The following is a 7,991-nucleotide window of genomic DNA, read 5'->3' as shown; positions in this document are numbered from 1 at the left end:
GGCCAACCATGGTTAAAGATGTCAAGGAGTATGTCCAGGCCTGCTCTATCTGTTCCCGAATTAAGTCTTCTCGGATGAGGGCGGCAGGCCCTCTTCAACCTTTACCTATCCCCAACCGTCCTTGGACCCACCTCTCAGTTGATTTTATTATTGACCTTCCACCAAGCCAAGGATACACGACAGTCATGACAGTAGTAGATCGTTTCTCTAAATCTGCCCATTTTATTCCCCTACCTTCCTTGCCTTCGGCTAGGGAACTAGCAGACCTGTTCGTACTGCATATCTTCCGTCTTCATGGCATCCCTAAAGACATTGTTTCCGATAGGGGCCCCCAGTTTATTTCACAATTTCGGAATGCCTTCTGTAAGTCACTGTTTCGCTTACTTCAGCTTACCACCCTCAGGCCAACGGTCAAACTGAGCGTATGAATCAAGAGCTGCTAACCTACTTAAGGGCATATATCTCATCTACCCAAGAAGTGGATCACTGGCTTCCCCTGGACTCTCAGCTCTCTCCTTCGTCTACGGTATTTGGATCACGACTTGTCTCTATCGGCTCCTGCAAGTGGCTTCATTACTTGGTTTTGGTTTCACTGGCCGAATCCTTAACAGAATACTGAGCCACTTAACATGGACCCAGCAGAACAAGAGGAATTTCGCTCGGTTTTGGATCAATACTGGCAAGCCTTACTCCAGTTACAGGCTTCCGTCCAACAGACTTCAGCACCTGTCGGCAATGCTGCCTACCAGTAATAGTGAAAGTAACGCTGGAGCTGCCGCTTTGGCTCCGCCCCCGCCAGCTTCTACACCCGCTCCTCGACCTCTTCCACTTACACCACCTGACAGGTTTGACAGCAACCCTACGAGATGTCGGGGTTTCTTAGCACAGTGTGCGTTGGTTTTCAGGCTCCATCAGGAAACTTTTTTTTTCTCCTCAAGACAAGATTGCCTTCGTACATTAGTTTCTCTGTTAACTGGCCGTGCTCTGGATTGAGCAACTGTCCTACTAGATCGCAGGGCTCCTGAGGTACAGGACTATGATCTCTTTTTAGAAAAATTTAAGGTTTTTTTTTGTCGTTCCTCAGCTGGACAAGACTCCTACCGCCTCTCATCTATCCGCCAGGGCCGCAGGTCTGCACAGGATTATGCCATAGACTTTAGAGTAGCAGCAGCAGAGACTCACTGGGAGGATGAGGTCCTAATTTTTCTTTTTCTGCAAGGGTTATGTGAAGAAATAATCACCTGGTAACACCTCCGTCTCATCTTGTATCTAGTCTTTCCCTACCTCTTCGCTCAGTATTGGTTGGCCTTTAGAGCTACTTAGTTGCGTTACGCCTTCTACCTCTTCGTACTATTCAGGTTCCGACTTTGGTTTCTCCCCTCTTACTAGGTTTTTTGGATTACGGCTCGGCTTCGGTTGCTCTCTCTCAGTTTGGATCTCTGGCTTCCCCTGGACTCTCGGCTCTCTCCTTCGTCTATGGTATTTGGAGCACGACTTGTCTCTATCGGCTCCTGCAAGTGGGTTCATTACTTGGTTTCGGTTTCACTGGCCGAATCCTTAACAAGTAGCTAAATACACAGGTCACACTGCTCCAGTTGAGGCTCAAACTCACAACCTCAGCATGACTCTGCTGTGCATTGCTGTATAAGCACCGCGCGCTGACCGACTGCGCCACTGGAGCTGTTTAACACCCTCTCCTCATACAGACTGACGCTGCAGAAACACAGGCTGCAAACAGGGTTTCGGTTGTGGATCCATCTCCACATGGGGGAAAGGGACAGCAAGGAAAATACAAGAGAAGAAACTGAAAGAATTGTGCTCACTGCAAAGTAGAAAGGAAAGAGGTGGCCGGATACGTAAAACAACTCCGCAGATAATTTGTAACGACATTCTTTGGTGACAATCAGCGGTCGGATTTCTCTTCAGGTTCAGCTCTGCAGTTTGAACGTACATTCTCCGAGATTGGTTAGTTATATGTGATCAGCTGATATTAAATAGGACTAATAAGAATCAATACAATTGATGTCTGGCAAAGGCAAATAACCTTTGTACATGATCTGGAATGTGACTGGTTAAATTTCAGCACAGTTGCTACCCCCTTTATAAAGGGTGTGCACACTTATACAACCAAGACATTGAAAGTTTTTTTTTTATTATTGTTCCAAAAAATGTTCCATTTGTTTTCTTTCTTAAATGTTGTTGATTAAAAGATCTTATTAAATGCGAAAAAATCTGATTGTGAAAAGGTCAAATTCTTAGTGAAAAAATCAGTAATGTGAGGAAAGATGACTTGTGGGAGCCCTTTGACTCCTCGTGTCGTTCTGTATTTCTCGCTCATTCTACTGGGAGTTGTGCCGTCGCTTCTGGATAAAGTCTGTCAGTGGTCATTCCAGATGGGTCAGGTATGACTGCACTTCGGCACAAGAAGAGACATGTGATTTGCGAGGATCCCAGCAGTGGCTTTGCTTTTTCTAGAGCCCGGATATCTCAGTAGGTAGAGCATCAGACTTTTAATCTGAGGGTCCAGGGTTCAAGTCCCTGTTTGGGCTGTTGTGCTTTTCTTCAATCTATTGTGAATGTCATTCTAAATCGTCTTTTATCTTTCCCTCTTCTAGCTGTACTGTGGTTATTTTAAATGTTCATCACTTGTATTTTCTTTAGTGTTTCCTTTCACAAACCAAAAATGTTCAAGGTGATCTTCCTCCCACACTCCACGTAAATAAATTAAAAGAAATCACAGTAGAGTAAAGGACACGCAGTGAGGAGCTCCTGCAGTGAGTACTCTTGAATACGACAAGAGGAAAGGCACACTGCACATCTGCGGAACATCGCAAAGTATTTTTTTTATTAAAGGTTCAAGGAAACCTGAATATGTTTGCTAGAAGTATTTCAGAATCACAGTCAAATCGAGTATGATTGCTGCACAGATCTGCCGTGTGAATTTAGAATACTGTTTGTGCGTTGTATAAAATACGCTGTTCAAAGCTTTTAAAAAACTACAGAGATACGTTTCGGAATGCGTCTTCCTGTAAAAATAAAATCTCTACACGGGTGCTATAAGCAGAGTCTGAAGCCTGCTTAACAGAAGAACTATATTCAGAGGGCCAAAGAAGTGAATATTTCACCAAGTGAGAGAAAGCATCTCAGAAAAAGGAGGTGCAGTCTCTTCCATGCAGAATAACACCACAAAGTCAGACTACAAGTGCTGAAAAGCTGCTATCAAGGGTAACCCGGCCGAGCGCTCTAAGGAGCTGGATTAAAGCTCCGTCTCTTCGAAGGCATGAGTCGGAATCCCACTGCTGCCCAGTATCTCCTTGTTAAGAATCATGGTTTTGTTGTTGTACATTCTGCACGATTAAATCAGTTTCAATAGAATTAATTTGAACAGTCATATTTGTTTTATTCCTCCTACCATGGCAATTTGTGCTCAAAGATTTAACTTTTTTGTATTTTAAAAAACATGCTAGCCTTGATGGGAAAGTAAGCGGAACTGCAGGTGTGGTGGCCAAGTGGTAAGACGTCGGTATCAATAAGGTCAATAATCTGTTAAACATTTTATGCCATTTTTTCCATAGATGATGTTCACGTTGGAACAGTGAGAAAGGTGTGCCTGGATGCGCTTGAACCATCACCTTACTATAATTTTAGTCCCAACCTGGCCGCACTAAGCAATTGTACCACAGAGTTTTCTCCATTTGCAGTTTTGGGTAAAAAATAATCTGCACTTTTAAGCAAGTATTGTATTTAAATTTTGCAAATTTCTTGAAAAAGGTTGTTTCAGAGAGAAACTGAGTAGATAGAAATAGCCCAGTCAGTAGAATATTGAACTTTTTATCTCTAGGTCCCTAGTCAGGCGACTGATTTTCTTGCAACTACTGTGAATAGATGGTCTTTTGTCCTTCAGTTTTTCAAGTTGTTCTATGAATGTTTGAAATGTTCAATATTTTTCATGCTCTTAAGCACTTTCCATAACAAAGTTTATGGTGTTCTTGGTGCTGTGCTGCACGTAGATAATGTAGACGAGAGCACAGGTAACAATACAGGACAAGCAGTGAGGAGCTCCCGTAGCTTTCAATTCAGTGCAGAGTCCAGAGGGAGGCCTAGGTCGCTAAACAATCAACAGGTATCTAATAATGACATTCACAAAGGTGACAATGCGTTTTTTCAACATATCCTTACATTTACCCATACAGCACAATTTTCTATACCCTCAAATCCCCAATGTAACTACTTTCTCCTGAGAAACACAAGTATAGAGTGAAATCACAATAACTTATACAACAAATCTATTCAAACGCCCAGATATGACAGAACACACCCCTTTAAATATGTATTTCCTTCATTTCAGTTTTCTTCCCTCCCCAGGATACCTGAAAATTCAATATCGCATATTAAAGGCTGTACATGTAATACATCTACTAATAAAGATGGACATTAAAGTTAATTATTAAAAAATTACACTTTTCATTAAGACATGTATTGATAAAATTATTGTGAATAGTTGTGGTGTCTGGAAAGCAATTTTTGTTAAATATAACAATTTTCAAGTGAGTGGTGCATAAGCTTGTTATTTAGTGACTTAATTATTTCCACTGCATTCACAACAGTTCTAATGTGTTTGCTTGTTCCGCATAGCCTGCTACTGAGTTGTTTTTGGAAATGAAACCTATAAGAACATTATTTAAGATGCACCATGGCCCAGAATCGTTCATTGGGACTAGGATTAATATCAATTGAAAGTACTCCAAAATAAAATATTTAACCTGAATATTAAAAGAGTAGGAAAGTATTAAAACAACACCATAACGTCTTGACTTCCAATCTTCTTCCAGGTTCAGGCCATGTACAGTAAAATGACATAATCAGTTGAGTCATGCCGAGGCTGAAAGTTTAAGCCTCACCTGGAGCAGCCTGGTTTTCTGTCTTGACAAAAAAAGCGTTTTGTTCCACAACGGTGTGAAATGATCATGTCTTTCACTCTACTTCTCTCTTGTAGTAAAGCAGATCTTGCTAGGTGAGCATTTGCTCCGGTAAATTAGGTCACTTTTCATGTTAACTCACTTCTTCTAAACACAACATTTCCTGGTGCATGTTTTCTCCATGAAAAAAGACATTTTCCCTTACATGATTTCTCATTTTGTTTCATCAAAGAGTACAGAAAGAAGAAAGAAAGGAAAAGTGTGGTAAATGAACTCTGTCGTCTGTGGGAGATGTCAAGCGCATTGGACATGAAAAGTGCCCAATAAAAGCCATTTCTCTTCGTTTCTCTTACAGTCAGGGCTCCTGTTCCGTGTAAAGGAGGCAGCTTGCTCAGCCAGGAGACTCAGGGCTTACTGAACGCTGGTGTCTCAGAGTGGTGTGTCCAAGCGGCTGTAAAAGAGGAGAATTCTGCAGGCGCTGTAGCTTAGTTGCTTTAAGTATCTGTCTCGTTAACTGGAGATCCTGGCTCCACATCCCAGCTGTGCCCTTCTTCCTGTCTTTTTGTGCAGAAAGTACCATTTTGGACAACCGCATAGGGCTTGATTTAGTTTAATGCATTAATGCATTTCCTTTCTGCAACAACTTGTTTTTCAAGAAATTCATACAGCTTGTGAAAAATGAAATTTAATTCTTGGCTATCAGAGCAGTAGGAATATTGCCGACTGGCAAGAAAATGCAAGCAATGTTTATTTTCTTACCAGAAAGGTGCGAATGGAGCAAAGCCTTTCTCATCAGTCTCTGTGGTGCAACCGGCAAGCGTGTTTGGCTATTAACTAAAAGGTTGGTGGTTCAAAACCACCCAGGGACGATCTTCTTATTATTATTATTATTATTGTCAATGTTAACACTGTCTCCACAAAAGCCGAAACTTTAACCCTCTTTATATTTGCCGAAAATGCGAGTCTTTTGCCCGTGTCCAACAACAACACTTGAGACCAGGGAAGTCCAATAGTGATCAACACCGCAACTCCCCAGAAATCCATATTCACCCATGGAAAAGTATCTTTGAAGGGCTGGCGGGAGATATCATTTATACTCCTGTTGTATCCTCTGCTAAAATACTTAAGAAATACAACGTGGATTTGTTTGAGAATTTGACAAGCATTGTTGCGTTAGCACTGTGAAGTTGGATGTTGATATTTTGATATATTTACCTTAATTTTAACATAAATGCTGTTCAATCTATGCTATACAATCAATCACAGGTATATTTTGAGTCTCGTACTGATCGTCCTGTGGATCCAAAAGAAAATTTTAAAGCTGATACACTTTCGATTGTAATTTGCATCTAGCTACAACGTCCCTGGAAAAGATATTTTATGAGTTGTGTGCAATCGGTATCTTTTACTTTAGGGATGGTAGTGGAAATAGCTTTAAAATGTTTTCTAAAGAAGATTGTATTGCCAGGACCTGCCTTTAGCGCTCGGTAGCGATTACGCTGTTGATATAGATGGAGAAGAAATGTAAGATGAATTGATGATCTAAGATAAAATATCCCTAACACGCCTCCTGTAACAGTGTTTGTATTCATAGCAAGTAATATTCTTTTTCAAACCCGAACGTTGCTTTTGCATTAAGTGTTATGTAACCATTAGCAGTTTCAGTAGCTTCTGAAGAGCGCACTTTTCCAAACTGAAGCCTATAAGAACATTATTCAAGATGCATCATGGCCCAGAATCGTTCATCGGGACTAGGATTATCAATTGAAAGTACTCCAAAATAAAATATTTTTTATTTAAAATTAAAAGAGTAGGCAAGTATTAAAACAACACCATAACTTCTCGACTTCCAATCTCTTTCCTGGGTCAGGCCATGTCAAATGACATAATCAGTGGAGTCATGCCGAGTTTGTGAGTTTAAGCCTCACCTGGAGCAGCCTGGTTTTCTGTCTTCAAAGGTAAACAGTGTTTTGTGTTATTTGCTAAATGGAGAGAGGATGCTGTGTTAATTGTTCTCCTCCTGGGAGAGGACAAGATGAGAAGTTCACGAGGCTGGTGGTAAATATCCTGTCCAGGAATATCGGGGCTGTAGGGGGTCAGATCTGTAGATGTAGTGAAGACATTAGTGGGGACGGTGTGTCTGCTCTCTGTGAAAGAGCCGGGCAGGAAGAATAATCTGTGGTCTGGGAAGAAGAGACCCTCGTTGGAATAGCGGCGCTCCTCACAGGAGAGAATGAAATCTTTTTTGAAAATTTTTTTCAGGGACGCTGATTGTTCTCTTTGGGTGAATTAAAAGCCCTTATGGTGAGTGACCTCGTGGCGCAACGGTAGCGCGTCTGACTCCAGATCAGAAGGTTGCGTGTTCAAATCACGTCGAGGTCAGCTGATGTGTTTGTAGATGCTCCTGGTGCCGAACCTGGATTTTACACCACGCAGTTGCGTTTTATCTGTACACCACCTAGGTAATCTGAATGAAATAACAGAGCAGTATGGAACACCCAGTCAGGAGTTTATGCAGTGTTTCATCTTGAACACGACAAGAGAAAAGGCACACTGCACATCCGCGAAACATCACGACTTTAGAGACAGTGACATCAGAGAATGGAAGTTTCAGACCGCTTTTTTGTTACAGTTTCAAGCAAACCTGAAAGTTAGGGAGTGTTTGGTCACTTTTGTATGAAAAAGTGTCTGAAGCCTGTAATTATAATTTGTCCTTTTTTAATTGTAGTTGAAATCCACTCCCATGTACCAAGACCTACAGTATATTCATGTTTGCTTAAATGATTAATGCTATAGGACATTAGCTGGTGTTTTTTGTAACGATTTGCTATTTCATGCAGGAAAGAAAGGAAACCAGACCCAACGTTTGCTTTCAGGTGCGGTTTATTTACATAACGGACATCTATTTCTGAGGAGCCTGATTTAAATCACACAACCCCGGTAGAAGTCGAATCGACAATCTTATAGACCGAAATCAGACGCGTTATCCATTAAACCACTAGCCCGTCACATAACTGAATTGCGCTTTGGTGAGTTCAGCGCCGCTACTAGTACACCACCACATCTACAATT

The 7,991-nt window shown here is 41.4% G+C and overlaps 3 non-coding genes across 3 annotated transcripts; all 3 read left to right on the top strand.

Annotated features, from left to right (window-relative positions):
- Positions 1–2,476: 2,476 nt before the first annotated feature.
- Positions 2,477–2,549, top strand: trnak-uuu (transfer RNA lysine (anticodon UUU)). Its single transcript has one exon. It is a non-coding gene; the product is annotated as a tRNA-Lys (tRNA).
- A 3,165-nt stretch (positions 2,550–5,714) lies between these two features.
- trnan-auu (transfer RNA asparagine (anticodon AUU)) lies at positions 5,715–5,788 on the top strand. Its single transcript has one exon. It is a non-coding gene; the product is annotated as a tRNA-Asn (tRNA).
- Positions 5,789–7,229: 1,441 nt separating this feature from the next.
- trnaw-cca (transfer RNA tryptophan (anticodon CCA)) lies at positions 7,230–7,301 on the top strand. Its single transcript has one exon. It is a non-coding gene; the product is annotated as a tRNA-Trp (tRNA).
- The last annotated feature ends 690 nt before the right edge of the window (positions 7,302–7,991 follow it).

This window comes from Lepisosteus oculatus, chromosome 14, assembly GCF_040954835.1.
Source record: "Lepisosteus oculatus isolate fLepOcu1 chromosome 14, fLepOcu1.hap2, whole genome shotgun sequence".
NCBI lineage: Eukaryota > Metazoa > Chordata > Actinopteri > Semionotiformes > Lepisosteidae > Lepisosteus > Lepisosteus oculatus.
Note: the sequence above shows the minus strand (reverse complement) of the source record. Positions and strands in the feature narration are given on the sequence as shown.